Source organism: Monodon monoceros, unplaced genomic scaffold, assembly GCF_005190385.1.
Source record: "Monodon monoceros isolate NGI ecotype Baffin Bay Population unplaced genomic scaffold, NGI_Narwhal_1 Super_Scaffold_8, whole genome shotgun sequence".
In the NCBI taxonomy this organism is placed as follows: domain Eukaryota; kingdom Metazoa; phylum Chordata; class Mammalia; order Artiodactyla; family Monodontidae; genus Monodon; species Monodon monoceros.
Window position 1 is genome coordinate 46,060,405 of NW_021703785.1, and position 11,414 is coordinate 46,071,818.

An 11,414-nucleotide genomic window follows, 5' to 3' on the forward strand; every position below is an offset into this window, starting at 1 on the left:
ACCAGCAAGCTACAGTGCTGGAAACGCTATGCCAAACAACTAGCAAAACAGGAACACAACCCCTCCCACTAGCAGAGAGGCTGCCTAAAATCATAAGTCCACAGACACCCCAAAACACACCACCAGACATGGACCTGCCCACCAGAGAGACAAAATCCAGCTTCATCCACCAGAAAACAGGCACTAGTCCCCTCCACCAGGAATCCTACAAAACCCACTGAAACAACCATACCCACTGGGGACACACATCAAAAACAACGGGAACTACAAATGTGCAGACAGCAAAAAGGAGACCACAAACACAGTAAGATAAGCAAAATGAGAAGACAGAAAAACACACAGCAGATGAAGGAGCAAGATAAAAATGCACCAGACCTGACAAATGAAGAGGAAATAGGCAGTCTACCTGAAAAAGCATTCAGAATAAAGATAATAAAGATAATCCAAAATCTTGGAAATAGAATAGACAACATGCAAGAAACATTTAACAAGGACCTAGAAGAACTAAAGAGCAAACAAACAATGACGAACAACACAATAAATGAAATGAAAAAGACTCTAGATGGGATCAATAGCAGAATAACTGAGGCAGAGGAATGGATAAGTGACCTGGAAGATAAAATAGTGGAAATAACTACTGCAGAGCAGAATAAAGAAAAAGAATGAAAAGAAGTGAGGACAGTCTCAGAGACCTCTAGGACAACATTAAACGTACCAACATTAGAATTATAGGGGTTCCAGAAGAAGAAGAGAAAAAGAAAGGCACTGGGAAAATATTTGAAGAGAGTATAGTTGAAAACTTCCCTAATATGGGAAAGGAAATAGTTAATCAGGTCTGGGAAGCACAGAGAGTCTCATACAGGATAAATCCAAGGAGAAATATGCCAAGACACATATTAATCAAACTGTCAAAAATTAAATACAAAGAAAGCATATTAAAAGCAGCAAGGGAAAAACAACAAATAACACACAAGGGAATCCCCATAAAGTTAACAGCTGATCTCTCAGCACAAACTCTGCAAGCCAGAAGGGAGTGGCAGGACATACTGAAAGTGATGAAGGAGAAAAACCTGCACCCAAGATTACTGTACTCAGCAAGGATCTCATTCAGATTTGTTGGAGAAATTAAAACCTTTACAGACAAGCAAAAGCTGAGAGACTTCAGCACCACCAAACCAGTTTTACAACAAATGCTAAGGGAAATTCTCTAGGCAAGAAACACAAGAGAAGGAAAAGACCTACAATAACAAACTCAAAACAATTTAGAAAATGGGAATAGGAACATACATATCGATAAGTACCTTAAATGTAAATGGACTAAATGCTCCCACCAAAAGAAACAGATTGGCTGAATGCATACAAAAACAAGACCCATATATATGCTGTCTACAAGAGACCCACTTCAGACCTAGAGACACATAGAGACTGAAAGTAAGGGGGTGGAAAAATGTACTCCATGAAAATGGAAACCAAAAGAAAGCTGAAGTAGCAATTCTCAAATCAAACAAAATAGACTTTAAAATAGAGACTATTAGAAGAGACAAAGAAGGACACTATATAATGATCAAGGGATCAATCCAAGAAGAAGGTATAACAATTGTAAATATTTATGCATCCAACATAGGAGCACCTCAATACATAAGGCAAATACTAACAGCCATAGAAGGAGAAATCGACAGTAACACATTCATAGTAGGGGACCTTAACACCCCACTTTCACCAATGGACAGATCATCCAAAATGAAAATACATAAGGAAACACAAGCTTTAAATGATACATTAAACAAGATGGACTTAATTGATATTTTTAGGACATACCAAAAACAACAGAATACACATTTTTCTCAAGTGCTCATGGAACATTCTCCAGGATAGATCATATCTTGGGTCACAAAACAAGCCTTGGAAAATTTAAGAAAATTTAAATTGCATCAAATATCTTTTCTGACCACAACACCATAACACTAGATATCAATTACAGGAAAATATCTTTATTTAAAGAATACAAAACAAATGGAGGCTAAACAATACAAAACATATGGAGGTTAAGCAATACAATACTTAATAACGAAGTGATCACTGAAGAAGTCAAAGAGGAAATAAAAAAATACCTAGAAACAAATGACAATGGAGACATGACAACCCAAAACCTATGGGATGCAGCAAAAGCAGTTCTAACAGGGAAGTTTATAGCAATACAAGCCCACCTTAAGAAACAGGAAACATCTTGAATAAACAACATAACCTTGCACCTAAAGCAATTAGAGAAAGAATAAATAAAAATACCCCAAAGTTAGAAGAAGGAGAGAAATCATAAAAATCAGATGAGAAATAAATGAAAAAGAAATGAAGGAAACAATAGCAAAGATCAATAAAACTAAAAGCTGGTTCTTTGAGAAGATAAACAAAACTGATAAACCATTAGCCAGACTCATTAAGAAAAAAAGGGAGAAGACTCAAATCAATAGAATTAGAAATGAAAAAGGAGAAGTAACAATTGACACTGCAGAAATACAAAAGATCATGAGAGATTACTACAAGCAACTCTATGCCAATAAAATGGACAACCTGGAAGAAATGGACAAATTCTTAGAAATGCACAACCTGCCAAGACTGAATCAGGAAGAAATAGAAAATATGAACAGACCAATAACAAGCACTGAAATTGAAACTGTGATTAAAAATCTTCCAACATACAAAAGCCCAGGACCAGATGGCTTAACAGGCGAATTCTATTGAACATTTAGAGAAGAGCTAACACCTATCCTTCTCAAACTCTTCCAAAATATAGCAGAGGGAGGAACAATCCCAACCTCATTCTATGAGGCCACCATCACCCTGACCCCAAAACCAGACAAAGATGTCACAAAGAAAGAAAACTACAGGACAATATCACTAATGAACATAGATGCAAAAATCCTCAACAAAATACTAGCAAACAGCATCCAACAGCACACTAAAAGGATCATACAACATGATCAGGTGGGGTTTATTCCAGGAATCCAAGGATTCTTCAATATACACAAATCAATCAATGTGATAAACCATATTAACAAATTGAAGGAGAAAAACCATATGATCATCTCAATAGATGCAGAGAAAACTTTTGACAAAATTCAACACATATTTATGATAAAAACCATGCAGAGACTATGCATAGAGGCAATTTTCCTCAACGTAATAAAGGCCATATTCGACAAACCCACAGCCAACATCATCGTCAATGGTGAAAAACTGAAACCATTTCCACTAAGATCACGAACAAGACAAGGATGCCCACTCTCACCACTCTTATTCAATATAGTTTTGGAGGTTTTAGCCTCAGCAATCAGAGAAGAAAGGGAAATAAAAGGAATCCAAATTGGAAACAAGAGGTAAAGATGTAACTGTTTTCATATCACATGATACTATACATAGAGAATCCTAAACATGCTACCAGAAAACTACTAGAGCGAATCAATGAATTTGGTAAAGTTGCAGGGTACAAAATTAATGCACAGAAATCTCTGGCATTCCTATGCACTAATGATGAAAAATCTGAAAGTGAAATTAAGAAAACACTCCCATTTACCATTGCAACAAAAAGAATAAAATAACTAGGAATAAACCTACCTAAGGAGACAAAAGACCTGTATGCAGAAAATTATTAGACATTGATGAAAGAAATTAAAGATGATACAAATAGATGGAGAGATATATCATGTTCTTGGATTGGAAGAATCAACATTGTGAAAATGACTCTACTACCCAAAGCAATCTACAAATTCATTGCAATCCCTATCAAACTATCACTGGCATTTTTCACAGACCTAGAACAAAAAATTTCACAATTTGTATGGAAACACAAAAGACCCTGAATAGCCAAATCAATCTTGAGAACGAAAAATGGAGCTGGAGGTATCAGGCTCCCTGACTTCAGACTATACTACAAAGATACAGTAATCAAGACAGTATGGCACTGGCACAAAAACAGAAATATAGATCAATGGAACAGGATAGAAAGCCCAGATATAAACCCACACACATATGGTCACCTTATATTTGATAAAGGAGGCAGGAATGTACATGGAGAAAGGACAGCCTCTTCAATAAGTGGTGCTGGGAAAACTGGAAAGGTACATGTAAAAGCATGAGATTAGATCACTCCCTAACACCATACACAAAAATAAGCTCAAAATGGATTAAAGACATAAATGTAAGGCCAGAAACTACCAAACTCTTAGAGGAAAACATAGGTAGAACACTCTATGACATAAATCACAGCAAGATCCTTTTTGACCCACCTCTTAGAGAAATGGAAATAAAAACAAAAATAAACAAATGGGACCTAATGAAACTTCAAAGCTTTTACACAGCAAAGGAAACCATAAAGAAGACCAAAAGACAACCCTCAGTATGGGAGAAAATATTTGCAAATGAGGCAACTGACAACGGATTAATCTACAAAATTTATAAGCAGCTCATGCAGATCAATAACAAAAAACAAACAAACAACCCAATCCAAAAATGAGCAGAAGACCTAAATAGACATTTCTCCAAAGAAGATATACAGACTGCCAACAAACACATGAAAGAATGCTCAACATCATTAATCATTAGGGAAATGCAAATCAAAACTACAATGTGATATTATCTCACACCAGTCAGAATGGCCATCATCAAAAGATCTAGAAAAAATAAATGCTGGAGAGGGTGTGGAGAAAAGGGAACACTCCTGCACTGCTGGTGGGAATGTGAGCTGGTACAGCCACTATGGAGAACAGTATGGAGGTTCCTTAAAAAACTACAAATAGAACTACCATATGACCCAGCAATCCCACTACTGGGCATATACCCTGAGAAAACCATAATTCAAAGAGAGTCATGTACCAAAATGTTCATTGCAGCTCTATTTACAATAGCCCAGAGATGGAAACAACCTAAGTGCCCATCATCGCATGAATGGATAAAGAAGATGTGACACATATATACAACGGAATATTACTCAACCATAAAAAGAAATGAAATTGAACTATTTGTAATGAGGTGGATAGACCTAGAGTCTGTCATACAGTGTGAAGTAAGTCAGAAAGGGAAAGAGAAATACCGTATGCTAGCACATATATATGGAATTTAAGAAAAAAAATGTCATGAAGAACCTAGGAGTAAGACAGGGATAAAGACACAGACCTACTGGAGAACGGACTTGAGGATATGGGGAGGGGGAAGGGTGAGCTGTGACAAAGCGAGAGAGAGGCATGGACATATATACACCACAAAAGTAAGGTAGATAGCTAGTGGGAAGCAGCCGCATAGCACAGGGATATCAGCTCAGTGCTTTGTGACCACCTGGAGGGGTGGGATAGGGAGGGTGGGAGGGAGGGAGACGCAAGAGGGAAGAGATATGGGAACATATGTATATGTATAACTGATTCACTTTGTTATAAAGCAGAAACTAACACACCATTTTAAAGGAATTATACCCCAATAAAGATGTTTAAAAAAAAAGAACAAAATAAATAAAATAAAATAAAAAGTTGAGTTGTGGGTATTATGCATTTCAGTGGTTCTATGATAATTTCACTATGTGTTCAGGGAATCTGACATCTCTTTTTACCAGTGCTTTTATTCCTAGCATGTCACAATGACACTCATATTTCAATATGGTGACTTAAGTTTGGCAATCAGCCATCACATCTACATTCCATCAAGGCCATTAGCAATGAACTGTCTCTACCAAGTGTATTTCATTAATCGGTACATTTATGAGCTATTTATTGAACATGCATTACCCCAACTTTAAATATAATTGAGTGCATATATTTGATCATTTTATAAGAGAAACTTTAATATAAAATTAGAGTTAAAAATTTCACTCTAATATAATGGGGTTGATCACACATCATTTTTAATCTATAAAATTGTCATCAAACTCCTTCATTCTGACAGATTCTGGATTCAACAATACCTTTTTAAAGTTGTTTTATGATCTTTTAAAGAAATAAATTAACAAGAGCTGAGTTAAGCTGGAGAGAGCTGAGAAACCAGGTGCTGAATAGTCAATTAAAACAAGCCAAAATGAAGTCACAGTCAAGCTTTAAGTCACTTACTGCAATAGTATAAGCAAGAAGAAAAATCAAAAGCTCACCAATGTTCAAGAAGGGTGCCAAGTGAAGGTCAGATTTATTACTGCAGATGGGGTGAGATGGGATGAGGAGATTGTCTCCCTGCCAAAGGAGCCCTGCAAAAGTCTCCTACCATTTTGTATATCTGGGGGTCAATAGGAGAAAGAAGTGAGAGTTTAGGAGTGGAAATATATTGAGTACTGAGTCCCAGGGAGAAAGGTGTCTTCAAAGTTCCTCCCCTTCCAAAAGGTGTTCGCAGAAACACAAGAGAGGCCTCCACCGAGTGCCCCAGATAAAGAAGCTTGTGGCTGGAGGTATCTGAGCTCAGAAGCTCAGGTATACATAAGAGTATGGCCAGTCAGAAGGAGGTCTGAGTCCTTGACTGCAACTGCCTTCAAAGACTACAGTGCCCTGGCTGTGCACCAAGTCTGTTGTGGGAAAGGCAGTTCTCCTAGTGCTAGAATCTCATGTTCTCCATGTGTATTTACTTCTGTTTTAGTCTACTCAGGTTGCCATAACAAAGTACCACGAACTGGGTGGTTTAACAAACAGAAATTTATTTTTCACAGTTCTGGAGACTAGAAATGCAAGACCATGGTACCACCATGGTAGGTTTCATTCTGTGACATATTCTCTTGGTTTGTAGACTGCCACCATCTGCTGTGTGACCTCTTCTTTGTGTGCACTGTGAGAGCAAGTGAGTCCTGTGTCTCTTCTTATAAGAACACTAATCCTGTGGGATAAGGATCCCACTCTTATGGTTTCATTTAACCTAAATTACTTCCATAAAAGCCCTATCACAAAATACAGTTACATTGGGGGTTAGGGCTTCAGCATATCAATTTGGGGGGACACAAACTTTCAGCCCATAATAGTTTCTTGTGAATTTAACTGATTAGTCTCTTCACAAGCCAGTTGTGAGAAATAAAAATATATAATTTAAAATTACATCATATTCATAATATAAAATAAACATTTTCAGATATTTATGAAAACAGTAGATAATATTTTAACATATTATAAAATAACAGGAAACATAATAATAAATAATTAGATTTATCTACAAGTACTAACTGAAAATAAAAATGATTTTATTGAAGTAGCTATTTGAAGGTTAACGAAAACTGAGAACATGATATATAGGTCTACAGAACTGGAAATACTGTGAAACAAAGCTGCAAAATGTGTATGTGACTGCACGTGTATTTATGTATATACGTGTGTACATAAAAAAGTAGATGTAGATATAGATAAAAATAAAATACATTGTAAATGTAGATGTATACATAACTGTATATTGTAGGTATCAATATACTCCAGGGTGTTTTCAATTTAAAATTTGAAATTGTTGCAGCATTTTGTTTCCCTTCCCCTACCTATGCTGTGAATACTGCTATATGTATATGCAAACTCTTTTATAATCAGGTGCAATTTTTTGGAAGTACTGTTAAGTTAATGAAAGGTATTTATCTTTAAATAACAGGGTATTTAAGTTAGACTACTTATTAAAGTCATGTAATGGTAGAATCCTGATAAGGATATCTCTGTTGATTTTATTACAGCAATTTTGTACTAGTGTTCATAACCTACTGTAATTCATTGTACTTCATTCTGACATTCTACTGTTGGTGATGCTTCAGGGTATTTTTAGTTTTAAGGTAAAATTTACATTCATAATATTTGTTCTTTATCCCTTCTAAAAGAAAATCTAGACCAACATAGTTCTTAAGTGTTTAAAGACAAGAATGCACATATTTGGGTTGATCTGATTTTAATTCTATATAAAGATATGAGTTGGCCAAATTATGAAGTGTATGTAAGCCTTCTTTTCTCATCTAATTAAATAAGGAAAAAATATGGCTTGAAATAGAATCCAAGCACAAATAACCACAGAAAGTGGTTAAGGTTATAAGTTTTGGAAAAAGATCTTATATTTCTCATTCAGCATAAGTGGAACTGGATTATATTTGATTTATTTCATATGATATTCTTTACAGGCAGCATTGGTTCCCACCTAAGATTTTTACATAAAACAATATTTCTTCTATACTCATGAGGGTGTACCTCTACCTTTATTTTATATTGGCATTGTTATCCATTCCATTTCAGTTCTCACAGACTCCCACAGATAATTGATATAGGTGTAGAATATTATATTATATTAAATATTATTAAATATTAAATATTATATATATATATTATATATATATATTATATAAATATTATATTAAAAATGATTTATTTTATTTCATTCTGTAATGTTATTGGTGTTTTACTACAATAAAATATTTAATCAAAGTATTCATTAAGAAGCAAATGTATGAATTTAAAATTATGTAAGTATTGATACATACGACTATTTTGAAAGCAAAAGCTAAATTGAGATTATCCAGCATTGCTCATGCTAAAATTTGTTTTCAATTACTTTTAATTCCACAAATATATAGTTGAAATTTAATTTAGCTTTCTAACAGGTACCACTTAAAAAGTTGGTTCTTACAAATCTACTTACCTGGGTTTTAGTTGCTGAAATAACAACAAAATTAAGGTGATTAATTGATAAAAAGTAGCCAAATTGCCAGCTTAAGAAAAGGACTCCAAGTTATTAGAATTCAGTCTTCTGTTGTGTGAGAAAAATTGACATCTAAGATTTTTATATCCCCAGAATGAGAATGTTTGAAAGAAAGCAATAACAAATCAGTGAAATTTCAGCAATGTTAAAATATTTACTCAGGAATGAAATTACACGTATTATTGAACTCAATGATGATAAATTGAAAGAATATGAGCTAAGAAAAAAACAAATACTCTGAATCACATATATAGTGTTTATTTAGCACTTAATATAACTCTGTATGTTAAGTTAGCATGTACATTTCCTAGTGGACATCTTCTCAGTTGCCAGATTTTCCTCAATCTCCTTTCCTGAGAGTTCCCTATCCCCACGTCCATTGACAAAATGGGGATTCTAGCAAGCCCATTAGTACCACATGACCTTTGATTCTATTTTAATTTGATTTTGGTTTACTTTAAACTAAATGTCCAATTATTTCATGTAGTCTTCAAAGATACAACCCAAGAGGCTTCACAAAATGGAGGAATTTTGTATCCCAGATGCAGACAAAGAAAGGGAAATACTATAACCAAAAAAAAAAAGGAGAAAGAAATTTGGAAATGGTACTAGCTAGGGTGAAATACTGAGAGCTTCTAGGTGATATTACCTATTGAATAGGTAGAAAATTAAATATACTATGGTAATTTTTCGCAGGTTATTAATGATCCCATGAATGGAAGTTCTGAAGAGGAAGTACAGTGGAATATTGAAGGACTCATTGCCATTAGAGTCTGAATGATTAATTCTCACTGAGTGAACTGAAACATATATATGAAACTGTGTCCTCAAGCCACTTTTTCCATAATATAATTGGCTCTAAACAAGCTGTTTTTAACCAAAATAGGTTCATTTCAAATTTGTAGTAATGAGAAACTTCATTTTTACTCTTGAAGATATCATTTGAAATTTCTTGACACATAGTCATCATTTTAGGGATTCTTAAAGTAACTGGATATAAAAAAATGAGGAAAAAATTTACACCAAAGATTTTAATGTGGTACTGCTTGCAGAGATATGAGCAATGTAGGAAAAAAAGGAATTTTATATAATTAAATAATCAGTATAACACTATCCCACTAATAGAAGGGTGAGTCAATATAAAGTAAAAGCTGTCCATGGTTTCTGGTTGCAACTGGGACTCTTTCCCCACTTTATTCTTGGCCAGTGTATTCTTTTCAGAGCTTTATATTCTGAGCCAGAAACAGTGTCCTCTATAAAATGGGCAAATTATAGTTTATTTTGTGTTATTCAAGATCCTTTGTTCATTATCCAAAAATGTAAAGTTTTGTCCTTTGGTGTTTTATTACAATCTACATACACGATTTACTTTTTATTGAGTACGTAATGGCAAATACAATGTCATCTGGTAGATGGAATCCATTGCCTCAAACTAAATAAGATCCATGTAATATTCAAATTCTTCATACCATACCAGAGGCTGTGTGAAACCAAAAGATAAATGTTGCTTGTGTGCCTGGAATGTTAGCTTTATCAATGTAAGTAATGTCAACATTATTCTTACATTAAAATGCAAGCATAGTATTTAATAGAAATCATAAAATGGGAGAATTTACTAAGGTAAAAGATGAAAATGTACAGATGTATTTACCCTTCATCAAAGTGTCTTAGACTTTAACCCACATGTTTAGCACTGAACTAAGTCATTAACTAACATTACATTCTTGGCTAAAATGAACTTCCCATCTTTGACAGAGTCATCCAGGAGAACCTCAATGTAATATCATAAAGGATAGTCTGAACTTGATAAAATAGAAGTTGTTCAATACATCCTAAAGGAGAAATAACAAATAGGAGCCCACATGCTAAATCTGGCCTATACATGTATTTTGTCTAGCCATAATGTTATTTAAAAAATTAAAAAACAGAAATTCATACACAGTTGATACATACAAAACATATTTTAAATCTTAGGAAAACAAATACAACGCAGGTTTATAGATTCTCTTGAAAACTGAGAACTCAGATGACTGCTACCACAGTTTCTAAAGAAAAGAATCAGTCAACCTATTGGTGAAGCACACACTGTATATGCTCCAGCTCCAGCCTTCAGTATAGTCAACCTCCTCCACTGGCTTCATCCATTTGGAGTGCTGGCATGTGATTGTGTGTCCTTTGGTTTACAGATTGAAGAACCTTGAGAAGGAGCGATACTGGAGCCATACATACACTGTGCATAAACCATACGACAAATACACTCACAACCATACCACACAAATGCACACACAGCTACCATTACAGATTGTATCAAAATTGCCATTTGGCTGTATAAAAATTAGTAAAATTGTCAGAGGAACTCTCCCACAAACACAAACTCCTTGCCTGAAAGGGAAGCACCACTTGCAGCAGAGTCCAAGCCATCTGCCGGGAGCTACCCATCCATGTAAAAAAGAAGGATCAAGAAGGGGTGCAAAGATTTTATTACTAGCCTTGTATCAAACAAGAGGAGGCAAAGGGGCTAAAAGAATGTAATGATTTTATAAGATCATTGAAAAATGAAGCATGATTAAAATGAGACAAATTTGAAATGTCTGTCAAAAAGTCAGGATTTAATAAAAATGCATATAATGAAATCATTATACTATATATATACACTACCATGTTCTGACACCGGAAAAATGTGAGACACATTTTGGTGGATAACCTTTTAGTTTATTCCTGAGAAGATGAGTTTTGAT